The sequence below is a fragment of the Catharus ustulatus genome, chromosome 9, assembly GCF_009819885.2.
Source record: "Catharus ustulatus isolate bCatUst1 chromosome 9, bCatUst1.pri.v2, whole genome shotgun sequence".
NCBI classification, from domain to species: domain Eukaryota; kingdom Metazoa; phylum Chordata; class Aves; order Passeriformes; family Turdidae; genus Catharus; species Catharus ustulatus.
Window position 1 is genome coordinate 18,652,639 of NC_046229.1, and position 13,741 is coordinate 18,666,379.

Genomic DNA, 13,741 nt, shown 5'->3' on the forward strand with positions numbered 1-13,741 from the left:
TAAGCTAATCTCAGATGCGACATGTGTTTGCTAGAAAGAGTAAGATACTGCATTTTATGATTAGGAAAGAGTTTGTTCATCACTGCCCTTAAATTATCTGCCAGGGAGCATGGCCCTCCTCTTGGCCAGTGAGTCAGGAGAATGAACTCTGGAGCTTTATGGAGAGGTTTGATGCTACTGCTTTATGGGGTGAGTTGTCACACATGAAATGTGACAGCTGTGCATTTGTACCGCAACACAATAGATCAAACACATTGCAATTCTGCATCTGCCTGCCATGGCTTCTCTGACTGGTTTTTCCCCCTCTTACTCCTTCTGAACAAATTGGACTTTTTGTATCCCTACCAGCCTTGGAAGCTTAATGTTTCTTTCTCATTTTTAACAAAGATGTTCTAGTTGTGGATTCCAATGGTTGTTGCATGTCATACTAGTAAAAGATACAACTTTTCACTTAGAAATATCTGAAGTTAATCTTTCTGATTCATTCTTCACAGCTCTACAGATTATGTTTTTTTTCTTGATGTCTCTGTAGCATATAATTTTGCAGTTGCTTTAAGCAGAGAGTATTAAAAACAGTATTACCATGGTAAGCTTGTCTTCCACCCAAATGAGTAACCTCACAAAAAGTATCTCCCTGCCTAGTCATTGTTGACATTTGGAAGCAACAAGGTTTTAATTAAAAGTTCTGTTGATGCGTAAATTTCCAAAAGTAATTTTGATTTCCACTTAATTAGCTACATAAAACTAATGAGTAGGGACAATAGAGTACAAGTCAATGACAGAAGAAAGTACCATAATACCTTTTCAGGACATAAACTACTAGGTTAAAATAAGACAGCAAGTTCTATGGACAATTTAAATACTAATTTTGTCTATGGTCGTCTTTTCCCCACTTGTAGTCTCTTCAGTGAAAATAAATGGCATTGATGTAGAATTTATCCTGGCTACCACAGCAGGTGTAGCTAGCAATTGTTTTATTTAAGATGGCTTTTTCCAAGACTCCTCAAGGTCTTTCCTTTGCTCTATTTTTTCTTACCATAAATGTTAAAAAACTGTTTTCATTAGGCATTTTATTCCAAGGAACAGTCCTGGAAACTCAGCAGAAGAAATTAATATAAAAAGATTCAATTTCTTTTCTTCTTTTCATGTTATTTGTTCTGTGTGTATATACTTCCCCTTCTAATGCAGAATTCTTCTGTAAATGTATTTGGTGAAATAAATGAGAAACTGACCTAAAACCAGGGAAATTAGAAGGCATTTAAAAATAAGAGGGAAAAATAAAGAGTGATGCAGACCTAGTCTTTGGAGTAGACAGTTTCTTGGATGCAGAGCAAAGGTTTTGACTTTCAAGGAGTCTAAAAAGCTAAGCAGTGAGTTTGCCTCATAAACTACAGCTAGTACTTGAAGTCTGCTAACTCAGTGTTAAATTTGCAAGAGTAAGGGATATAGTTTTCAAGTAGTATCCACAGAAGATTGCAAAGCTTGTGGGAGGATTCAGAATTTGGTAAGACTGGTCAAAATAATTAAAAGACTGAGGAAACAACTGATACCTAGTTGCAATAAAGTTTTGTGGATTTTTTTTTTTCATTGTGAAAACTGAGCAGAGCTCGTGGAGATCCCTTTTGCAATGTACCACTGCTATTTATGCCTTTTCTCAGTAGGATATAGGTGTATTTGTGTTTTTTCATCATGGCAACTCCCTGCTCCCTTGATACCATGTTCTGAACCTGGGAGACTTCAGTGCAACAACTGTTAACAGTCCTGAAGACAGCAGGTTGCTGTCTGCTCCTCCAGGTGTGTGCTGAATGCTTAGCCATGATTCCAGTCTGGAAAGTGCCTTGAGAATCATCTCAGCTTCAGGTGTGAAGTTAGTATGAAAAGCAAAGTTTAGCACATGGCTGTGTTAGCTAAGTAATGTGAAACAGGTGAAGTTCAGGGTTTCCAGGAGGAAGGCAGTGATTAGTGCTGGAAAAATCTGCAAAAATCACTGCAGATACTGCAAGTGACCTGTGTGTCTGGGAGGAAGTGGGGCACTTGGTCTGGACAGTCATTCAACAGAAAATGATGCAGGTGCAAAGGCTGCCTCTGACACCTCTGCTACTGATGCAGGAAGTTTGCGTTGAACTTCTTTACTGGTGGAGAAATGAACCACACTTGTTCTAAATAATTGGTCACTGTTGTCTAACTCTGAAACTCTTGAACAGGAAAAAATAGGTACAGTATTTTTCCATGTATCACTTGTGAGACAATGTTCTGAAGAAAGATGTGCTGCTCTCCTTTTTATATGTGAATATTCTGTGTGGAAGCCTCCTGGTACCTGGGATGCATGTTTCCTTTGAAAGTTACCCTGCTGGGTACTAAAGGAAACTGAGCAAGGCTTGCTCTTTGTGTTTCAGGTTCTTTTGTCTCCAACAGGAAAAGCTGTAATTGGAATATAAATAAAACTATTTTTTTCCCTGAAATGAAATGTAGACAGCTTTGGCTATCTCACAGTAATTCCCTTTCTGAGTTTCCATCTGTAAGTGATCTAACTCTTAACTGTTAAACAAGAATCTTTCATTCAACTGAAATACACCTTATATTCATGATTTCTTAAATGGCTCTTTGAATACTTGTGATGTTTGGGGTTTTTTTCCTTCTAATTATGGGTTCTAAAATTACACCTATGAACAAGAGTGAGTGTACTGTTTTCTAAAATGAGGTCATTTTTTTCTTGTTTTGGCTTAGAGTGCAGCTCCACAAACAGTTGCATCAGCACTACCGATGAGTAAACTAGCAAAATGGTAGAAGCAGTTGGGTGAGAAAAAGAGCAGGAATCACTTGGGCTTTGCTACTGGAAAAAATTGTCATGTGGAACCATTTATCATGTTAAACCTCAGTAATTCATTTAAATGAATCTAAATATTATTCTTAGTTTCTGCATGATACTTTAATAGAAGTGATTTGTAAGAACACATATGTTACATAAGTAAACTTGTTATTTTTTGCCAGAAGCAATTATATCTTTTTATGTGCTTGTGGTGTTTTTAGAAACACTGTGAGAAGTGGTATGCTCTTTGATTAGCCAAAACCTGAAGGCTTCTAACTGGGTTTCTCATAGTTCTTTAATATCAGAAATGCAAACTGCATCAGGAAGACTCTAGAAAAGCAATGACATCCTAAGTGTTGAAACAAGTTCTGTGGTTGGGAAAGAAAGGTATTTTTAAATTAGTCAGTGGAGCAGACCATTTGGGATCAACTGGAGACAAGCTATTGGCTGATCTCGCTTGAAGGCAGAGTTAGGATGTCACCAGAGCCAGTCTGTGGCAAAATTTGTCCCTTTAGACAGCTGCTACTTAGAATTGCTTTGGGCAAAGTGCAGTTTCACTTTCTTATGAGTCATTAGAATTAAAGGAATGTAATCTTAAAAGTCCTGAATTGTATTTGCAATCAATAGCAGCTGTAATATTGATGTTAACATTACAGTTAGTGCTGTGCTTCCTGGTATAAGGGCACTTCTTGTATATATTTCAGTCTCTTTTGTTTAGATAAAAAAATACAGAACTTGCAAACACTTAAACAATGCTTGTGTTAAATACCAAAAGAGTGAAACTGTATTCCCAAATAATAAGACTTATTCTGTATTAAAAACTTTTTCAAATTTTAATTTTTTTCCCATTCACATTTGCTTTTCTTTACGCTTTAATTTTCAGTGACAGACAGCAAAGTGGTTGTGAGTTTATAACAGCTCAATAAATAAGGTATCCTTCACTCCTACATTTTCCTCTTGTTGGCAATGTCAAGTTTTCTGAAAATAGTCTTTGGAAGCGGGAGAGGAGGCTGTTTTTAGAAATTTGTTTGGGTCTAAATACCACGTACAAATTTAGAATCAAAGCAACAATTTGTAAGGAGAATGTTTTTCCCTAGCAGGCATGAGCCACGCTGCCAGCCCATGTTTCTTTAACCTGCTGCATCTGAGAGCATGTCTGGAGGGCTGCTACGTGTGGTTTTGATGACACAAGGCGTTGTCACCATTTGGGTGCATTCTGAGTGTGCTTTTATGAAGCAGAAGCTTTTGTAGTAGACAGCACCGAAATTACATAATGCAACTTGTAATTACTGGGTAATGTGTTCAGGGAGCAGTCCCTGTAATGTAATGTAATGTAATGTAATGTAAAATAATGCTCTTCTATCTGTTCCAAAGGCCAGGAGAAAGAGTCTGCTGTTTCACTTCTTAAAAGTACTGAGTGGCCTGGAGGTCACTTGGGTGCCTCAGGCCACTTGGCCTGTAAAAATAAGGCCTTTTTTAAAACAAGCCTAAAAGTAGATTTGAAGTCTATTCTTAGTCTCTTGGAAATCTGTGTTCTGATCTGTAATTCTGAATGAAACTTGCAGGATACTTGGGGGCTAGGATGTAGAATTCTCTCTACCTATTCACTGCTGCTTTTTGACTGGGGTTTTCCTGCGCTTTCCATGTAAGCATCTGTAAGGAGCATGAGGATAAATGCACATTGGTTTAGCCTCTCCTGGGTTCCTGCTGTCAGAAAACTTGGCCACTGCTTGTGCAGGGAGATAGATGAGACCAGGCTATCAGCTTGTTTTGGGTGCACAGCTTTTCCTCTCTCAGACTGAAGCCCAGGCAGCTGTGGGGCTGCTGCTGCTGCTGTCCCAGCTCTGGGTTTGAGTGCTCAGCCCTCAGCATTCTTGGGCTTGAGGAAAGGGAGTCTCATCCTTCTGCCTTCTCTCCCTCCTCTCCTTATGAGCATTCAAAATGCAGCAGAACTGCCACCCTCCTCAGGAAGGAAATGTTCCTCAGTTGAAAGTGAGGACAGTTTTCTAAGCTGTTTAGGTTTCTAAAGGTCTAGCATTGAATTAATGCCATGCTGGAGCTGGAAATAACTGGTGATATTAAAAGAGAAGGGAAGATGTCTTCTGGTTTTGCTTTACACTGTGTTTCATTTTATTTTCTTCCCATTTTTCTTCATGCAGTTGTGTTTAAAAATATGTAATTTATTGACTGTTGTTTTGGGGATGTTGTCAGGTATGGCTGTGAATTTGGAGATTTGATCAAGTACTATTTAAATCAATTGAATGTAATGACTCTACTAGCTCTCAATGGAGATAAATGGAATTCTTTGCAGAGTTTGCAAGGGCTGCCAAAGGTATCCCAGTGTTTTGATTTCTGTGTGTTTGTGTATAATTCTTGCAAGACAAAAAAAAAAACCAATTTCAAGGTATGAAATTCTTTTTTATTCTTCTATCTGTTTAGTTAAAATATGTATGATGTCAAGCACAGGAAACCTTGATAAGAAAAACCTGGCACAGTTTAAAGTCCAGCTATTGCCAATATAATTTGTCCTCTGCACTGTACTTTAACAGTCTTTAATTATGTGATAAGATTTAAAAACAGATACCCCTCACTTTTTTTTCCATCAACTACAGCTGATGTGGAACACTGTTCTCTCTCTGTTTGACAGGGCAAGAAAAGAATGTGCTTGCCTTTGAGTTTTAATGAATGTTAGGAAATTATAAACCATTTGCATTAGTTACTGTGAATTTAATGCATCGTTAAGGTGTCAAGAGAGTTAGTTGGTCGACTCCAGTGCCTGTGAATTAAACAGTGATAATGAGACAATTGCTTAGAGTTAAGCTGTGGTATTAATTATTTAGCTGACTTGTGATTAATATATTACTGAAAAGAAAAAACTTTATACTTGTGGAAACACAAGTTTTATTTCAGCTTCCAATGTCAGCTTCCAATCTACTAACACTGACTAAAACAAATAAATGCAATAATTTCCAAAAAGAAACCTTGCTTGTGATTTCATACTTTTTTTTAGAATACTTTGAATAAAAATTATGTTATCTTTTTGATTATATATTTGTGTTTGAGGACTGGTACCATTGTAAATACAAGCAATTGTTAAGTAGCTAATAGTCAAGCCAAAAGCCTGTGTAAGTCTTGATGATGATGATTATTATTATCATTACTATTATTTAATTGATGAATTGTTTGTAACTGCAATTACTTTTAAAGAGTACTGTACACACAAAAGAAAAACCAGGTTTGTTCCAAGTGAAACTGGAGAGTGTGTGTGGAGCACAGTGTGGCCAGAGCTCACCTGACTTGCACTGCAGAATGTGGCGTTGAACTGGAATGTTTTGTCTGTGTATGTGCAGCTACAGTTGTCCAACATACCTTGAATTGTAAAGTTCCACTTTCAGTGGTGAGATTCCTGTTTCCACCGGAGCATAATTTGCAAACAGAAAAAGGGGACATTGCCAGAGGCACTAATGTCCCTTATTAAGCAAAGTAGATGAACAGGTGCTGAAATGTTGGCTCCTCAAGCAGTCCCAGTAGAGTTATTACAGAAAAATGTGTATGCTTGCAACAAAATAAAAGGAAATGGGTAACACTGAAAAAAACCACAACCAAGATGTTCTCATTTGTGTATATCACAGTGCAATTTTTCTGCAATTTATTCAGTTAGCCAGTATATTTGGTGCAATTCACAAAGTGACTTTTCAGATCCACTTATAATGTTTGCATGATACATTGTCATGGTGAAACTCTTCCACCTTAGCATTTTTTAATATCTATCTATCTATCTATCTATCTATCTATCTATCTATCTATCTATCTATCTATCTATCTATCTATCTCTAGGTATCTCACATATAGAATTAGGATTAATTTTGTCTTTATTTTTAGGTATTCTTGGGTTTTATAGTCAATATTTTTCTAGTATTTGTCTCATCAGTAAGGTATGGTGTTGAATAGTGTCATTGGAAGTAGAAACCTAAACAAAATTCCTCACTTGATTTGAAAGGCAAGCTTTCTTTCTGCACTTTAGCTCTACTGTATTTAATGTAGTTTCTTGTCTTTTTTCACCAGGATTGCTGTCTTAAATCTGAGATTTGAAAGAACATGGAGCATGATATCTTTCCTATGAGTAGAATTGTACAAAGGAACATAAATATGTAAGAATTAATATACAGAACAAGGCCTTGCGAATCACTGGAGCTCCTGATATCAATGCAGACTAACAATTAAACCCTAGGTAAGAATCTATAATAGTGCCAATGCAAAATTAGAAAATAATCACAATATTAACAAGTAGCAGTGCTAAAAGCAAAAGGGCTTTGCTAGAATTCATTATTAGTAAATAAAGGAATAATGAATAACACATTCCGGACCTTTTAGATGGACAAAAGTATGACATAAATTATATTTACTTTTGAAACAATATATAACACCACTTTAATATCTATTCCAAAATATGAAATGAAAAAGTTTTAATATTTAGGAAATGTCAATTTTAGTCATGTTCTCTGAAAAATATGTAATTATTACAAATACTATCAAGTACTGCTTTTGAGAACTATGTGGAAAACAATTTATTGCTTTTCTATTCAGTTTTAAAAAATAGATTTCAACAGCATTTAGACATATATAAAGGGAATATGGACCAGATTTTATTGTTTCTTGTGTCATCAAGCAATTTTCCTTCCTTGTTTTCTCAACGCTTTCACAGATCAGCAGAGGATCAAAAATTACTAAATGTGATAGAAAGTTTTTTGAAAAATCTGAAAAAATTGACAAAGTGTTCAGAAGGAATTATATTGTCTGAAGAAGTTGCTTGACCTGTTCAGGCAAACACATCTGCCATTAAAATATCCTTACAAGCCATTCTTTCCACTCTGTGGTGTGTGCTGAAAGAGGCACAGTGACTGTGCAGCTGCTGTGGCGTGTGCCAGAGTTTGGACTGAGCTTAGAAGCTATCTTTAGCATACAGATGAGTGATGCCATCCAAAGCACGTGCTCTGTCTTTTTACCTGAAAGTCTGATGCTGTCATATAAAACTAAATACCTTGTATCAACAAGCACTGTTTTGATCTGCATTTGAGTTATGCTGATTTTAATTACCAGTCAGAACGTTAAAACCCAGATTGCTTTCTGACCCTCTGTATGTTGAATTATTGGGAAATGTTTTGTTTGGTTTCAGCACTGCTTGGCACCAATTTTATTCTTTCTAATTGTATGCCATTACAAAGTACATCTTCTTCCTTTTCTGCTGTTCTGACATCATCAAATTCTAGTCACTACCCTGTTCTACAGTTTTCTTGTTGCTAAGAGCCTCGACTCACCAAGCAAAAGGAAATATGTGCATGTGAAGAAAAGAATCTGGTATTATTTCGAGATTCCTCCTGCTGTTTGTGGTGTGCTTCATGTTGGAGATTAGGAAACCAAGAAGTTTTCTAAATTTCAGAGCTCTCTGGCTAAGCCTTTGGGAACGAAATGCTTTCTCTAGATCCTTCTGGTTTGCAGATCCCAAAGATGCACCCAGTTACAGCTTTGTTTACTAAAGAGCCAAGGACACATTTAACACAGCTGCAGTACTGCCTCCATTATACTCCTTTGTGCAGGCACATCAGAGGGAAGAAAATGCATGCAGGAATGTGAGGTGGACAGTGAAGGAAGGGGGAGGGAGGGGAGGATAACTGCGAGGAGGAAGGAAATAAAGTGACAGAAAAGGAAAAGGTGATAGGAAAATAGAATATAAAATAGAAGGGGGGGGAAAGAGGAGACAGGATGACCTGGAAAAGAAAAAGAGACATGGCATTCCTGCGAATTGTGTGGCTAATACTCAGCACATCTGTCTTAATGTGGTTTGATGTCCTGTCATAATGCTGACGTGGTGCATCAGTGCAGGGGTTTCTAGTGCAGCATGGTAAGCTCACAGTGTGCTGTTTTACAGGTCCTCAGTAGCTTCTGGACAGTTATAATCAGGACAATAATACCCATGGAGAGGGTAATGCTGCAGGTGAGGTGTAAATAGATGAGAGAGACAGTGTGTGATGAGAGACATAAATGGAGAAGACAGAAAAACTGGAAGAAAACTGAAGAAGGGACAGGAAGAGCTTCATGAACAGACAGCTTTCCAGAAACAAGCCTTTGTTCTCTTATGGACTGTAAGTACTACTGGCAGAAATGCTTTCCCAAGTGGGAGGTGACAGGAGCTAGGAAAGCTAAACTCACTGACCTCAGAGAAAAAATGGAGCGTGTGTTTTGAGGGAGTAAAGTAAAGCAGGGGAAGTGGAGGTTCATTACTACCTAAAAATGTGGTGGGATATGTTACAGTGACCTGTGCTGGAAAGGTGTGACACTTGTTCTGCAGCACACATCTGAGTAGGTATAGCACAATATACATCAACACAGAAAATGTGTCTGCTGTTTGGAAAGTCAAGATAACACTTTCCCTTCAGGGAAGCATACAGCTCAGCCACTGTTAACTGTGCAGGGGTGTCTAAAACACCTGCAGGGTGTTTAAAAAAACCCAAAGCATACAGATTTGTTCTTTCATCTATGCAAATTTTTTACTGGAGAGGGAGGATGTTTTAAAAGTGGAGTATTTTTTTTTTCTTTTCCATTCACCATTTTCCTGCTATTTTTCAGGGGTTTTTTTGACTGAAATAAAATTCAGATCCTTTCTTTTCAGGCTTCTCTTTTCAGTCTGGTCTTTCTGAATTAAATGCTGCAATATTAGCTGCCTGCAGTTCCTGTGATTGGACTCCATGGGTGGCCAGAGTAATTTTCAGACAATGGAGCTGGTTCTTTTCTCACTCACACCACTGTAACTCATTGGCTTCAGTGAAGTTACTCTTGATTCACAGTGTTGTGAAAGAAGAGTTGTGCTTGCTCTTTCATATGTTCTTTAATCTCCATGATATTTTTGCTTACATGTATAATTGATTTTCTGGGAATATATCCTGCTGCTGACAGGTAGACCTAGGAACTTCTTAAGACAGAAATAAATGTAAGCGGTTTTTAGGTCACTGAATTCAATCCACTGCTCCTACAACACCGTGTTATATAATTTCTTTCATAAACTGCTCAGGCTTTAAACATTCATTATGGTCTGTTCTTACTACACTGGGTACATTCAGACAGAAAGGTTAGTTACATCCTGTGTAAATTTAAAACCACAACTGAAATAATCTTCAAATGCTCTAGAAGTATTTTTCTTTCTCACCTGTGTCTCACTTTTCAGTACAGCAGCCATGATAAAGGCTTCATTCTTGGCAGAAGGAGGCTCAGCTCTGGGAAAGCACGATTCTGAAATTACAGGCATACTTTGGAAAGGTTCCTGTGTATTTTTCTTTCATGGTCACATCCCTCTTGCAGATTTTAGTGGGAGCAGTCATCTGACAACAAATTTTTACCATACTTGAAGTGCCACTCTGAAAGTAATTCCAGAAGGAGAAGGGTATGGAACAGGTGTGTGCAACTCAGCTGAGGATAGATTACTGCAGACTTTGACTTCCTTATCTTGGGCTGCCTTCCAGTAACTATACTGTTGAAACAAATCCCATCCATTTGATCCAAATTTGCTCTTCATTTATGGAATTAATGAGTCTCATTGACATGAAGTTGAAAATCATCAATATAATCCAGAAGTTTTATTTTAATTAAAGGGGAGACGAAAAGCACAGCCCTATTTTTCTCTTACATAGTACAAATAAGGTGATTCAGCAGAAGCCAGCAGAATTAAGCTGCTACCTGCAAATGCTACTGTGATACCTCCCCATCCTCCCTATCTTTGCTATGCATATGTGTTGATATGGAATATCCTGTCATTTTTCTGCCTTGTGTTGCTAAATCTCTGCTCTGCAGCTCACCTTAGCAAGCCCATTGCTGACACTTCCCTTCTGTTCAGAAGCTGGACTTCAGAATTTATAGCTGTTACTGAGGAAAATTCTTGGTGATTGCCATTTAGCGGGGGCAACTTTGGTTTGCAGCAGCTGGAAGGTGGTGGCTGCACATCACAAGGGAGGAAGGAAGAGATGTATTAGTTGTGAAAGCCAGATTGTGGTCATTGTACAGCAGCCAGTTGGCTGTGATACTGCTCCGGTGGCTCTTTATCCCACCCTCTGGCTACTCTGTTTCTGATGCAGACAAAGGTGCACCAGTTGCATCATGCACGTACAGTAAATCTTATACTTCTGGGGCTTGCTGGAAATGCTCAAAGTGATTGTGTGGTCTGTTCATGCAACAGTTTGTTGGCGTGGTAGAGCACTCTCTTAGTTTTGTTGGCATTACACTGCCTATAGAATATGGGACTGTGTTGTTTGCTCTGAGATTGCTGGACATGGGACATCCAAGGTTGAGACTGCTGCACATATGCAATAATATGATGAGACTATTAGATATCTAGACATACCTAGACAAGAATCATAGATATACACAGTTCTCAAAATGTCCCTGGAAAACAATTCTGGTTGGAAAAGAGGACAGACAACCGGTCAAAGGCAACCTGGATATGGTAGTCATATCTAACCATGTCTACAGGTCTCCCTTCTACTGCAATGCCTCCATGCTTCCCCATAGCTAGTTCTTTTTTATTTGCAAATTTTCTTTGTCAAAAGTGTGAGAGTATGCTCATGTGTAGAGCAGTTGCCAGTCAGGAATCCTCAGTGCATCACCATTCTCAGCAGCTCTCACCCCAGCACGTGTTATGGGGCTGTTGAAAGAGGGCATTGCCTCTGGTCACGATCTGCTGCGTGCTCAACAGCGTGCTGATCTCAGGCCAAGGAGAGAGCAGCGGGGCAGGACAAACTCGTTTCTTTCACCCACGCAGCACACTGGGCCCAAGGAATTCTTTGGTAGGCTGTGTGCATGCAGGCCTGACACAGAGGCTTGGGGAGAGTCTGGTTTGTCATCTGGATGCTTCCTAACCTGTAAGTGCGTAATGGTGATGAGTTGTGTTGAGGCTTAGAGCTCTGACAAGTGGTGTTTTGGCAGAGTTACCTGTTGCTTTTCAGACATTACTACTCTCAAGTGTCTATTTTTCTCTGCTGGTAGGTATTACTATGCTCTACAGTGGAGACTCCAGGTCACAGGCTGGCATGTTAAAAGAATACCTACTTTCATTCTTGTACTCTGCTAGAATGATCATGACCGCAGGCAGCTGAGACAAATCACATCTTAAAACACAGCAGCTAAATCTGCCAGAGCTTGTTGTTCAGAGCCTTTGGCCTCTGCTTCTTATCCAAGAGAAGACAGAGTCCTTGCCAGTGCCTGCAGGCTTGAGGACAACCATTCATGTCTTCACTGTCACCCCAGTCCTGTGTCACACCAGACGTCCACTGCTTGTCCATATGGAGTACTGGTGCCACAGCTGTTGCAATTTAAAAGAGCAAGGAGTATGTGTAAAGAAACTTCAAAGTCACTGATACTGTATTAAGCAAAAAGTGAGGGCTGTTCTTTGGAAGGTGAATTAATGAAGGAAAAAGTTTATTGGAATTTTTATGTTTTCTGTCATCTTGAAAGTCGTTTATGATCCTACCATGGAGTTCTTAGGATTTAGTGGCTGTTCTGATTCACTAAAAACTGCAGATGTAGTAGAAAATAGGTTGAAATATTAATTTCTATCAGTGGTGATATGACATCGGAGTAAAACATGAGGTTTTATTTTAAATTTCACTAAGAAACTAAGTGATTATGTTGATATTGTTTTGATATGGTATTGCTGTCTTTATTTGTCCGTCTGTTTTTGAAATGGAAGAAGATTGGAAACACGAACAGGATCCCCTTCACTTGTCTGAGGACATCTCGTAAAATTTTGCTGACAAAAATCAATTCAAAAGCTGGTCAGTCGGTATGACACAAGTCCACAGGAAATCAAACTTCAGTAGTTCCGATGTTTACACAAACACCTGGCAGTTGGTTCATGCCCAGCAATGGATGGATTACACCAGGCTGGCTGGAAACAGTTAGAGATGCTGGCAGTGTGCCCTGCCCACCTCCCACAGGTTCCCACTTCTGCAGCAGGAATGGCTCAATGCCTCATTAATCAGCACCTGGGTTCTGCGTTTTGCAGATCCACGCGTTAAGGCAACCCAACATCAGTTTCTGTTCAGGCTTAAGCCAGAGCATTCCTGCTGTGGGAGATGTCTTGCAAGGGAGATCAGTGTACATAGTGGGGTAGATGACTTGTCAGCTGCAGCTGAAACTATAGGGTGAGATATATATTAATACCTTCATCATTATTTTGTTAGAGGAGAATTTTTAATTTATCAATCAGAAATCATTAATGGAAATGTAAAGTTGAGATGGTTTAGGATGTGGATGATAGCAGTAGAATGCCAAGAGGAGCAGTCATGACCATTACATTTTCTAGTTGGTGAAAGACTATGTCTATCTATCATATTTAATTTTGTCAGCATAAGTTTCCTTCTGTTTTTCAACACAACAGCTAAAAAACGTCAAATTAAAAAATAATTTGGCATAAATCATAGCACTGAATGTAGTAACTAGCAAGTCTCGGCAATACCTGTTCTCTCTCTGATGGGTGTGTTCCCATGGCTCTGTGCTGTACAGTGCTCCCAAGGAGTACATAAATGGATTCTTAGGGCACGAACGGTGGCATCAGCGCTTTCCCCGTGACATATTTCACACAGCCGGGCTGTGCAAGTGAAAGACAATGACTAAAGTGTTGTTGGAAGGTGAGGTGCTCTGCCTGCCTGGCCTTTACGTGCCGCAGCACAAACACCGTGTACACCGAGCAGCGCTGGGGGCCCGGTGCCCGCCGTGCGCTGTTCCCGAGCCGCGCTCGGGCCGCGCTCCGGAGCCGGGCACGCCCCGGCCCTTCCCCGGGCTCCGAGCCCCGCTCGGCGCGGCCCCTCGCGGGGGCGGCTGCGGAGAGGGGGCGGCGGCTGCAGCGGGGCGGGCCGGAGGAGGGTCCGGGCAGCCGCGGCCCCT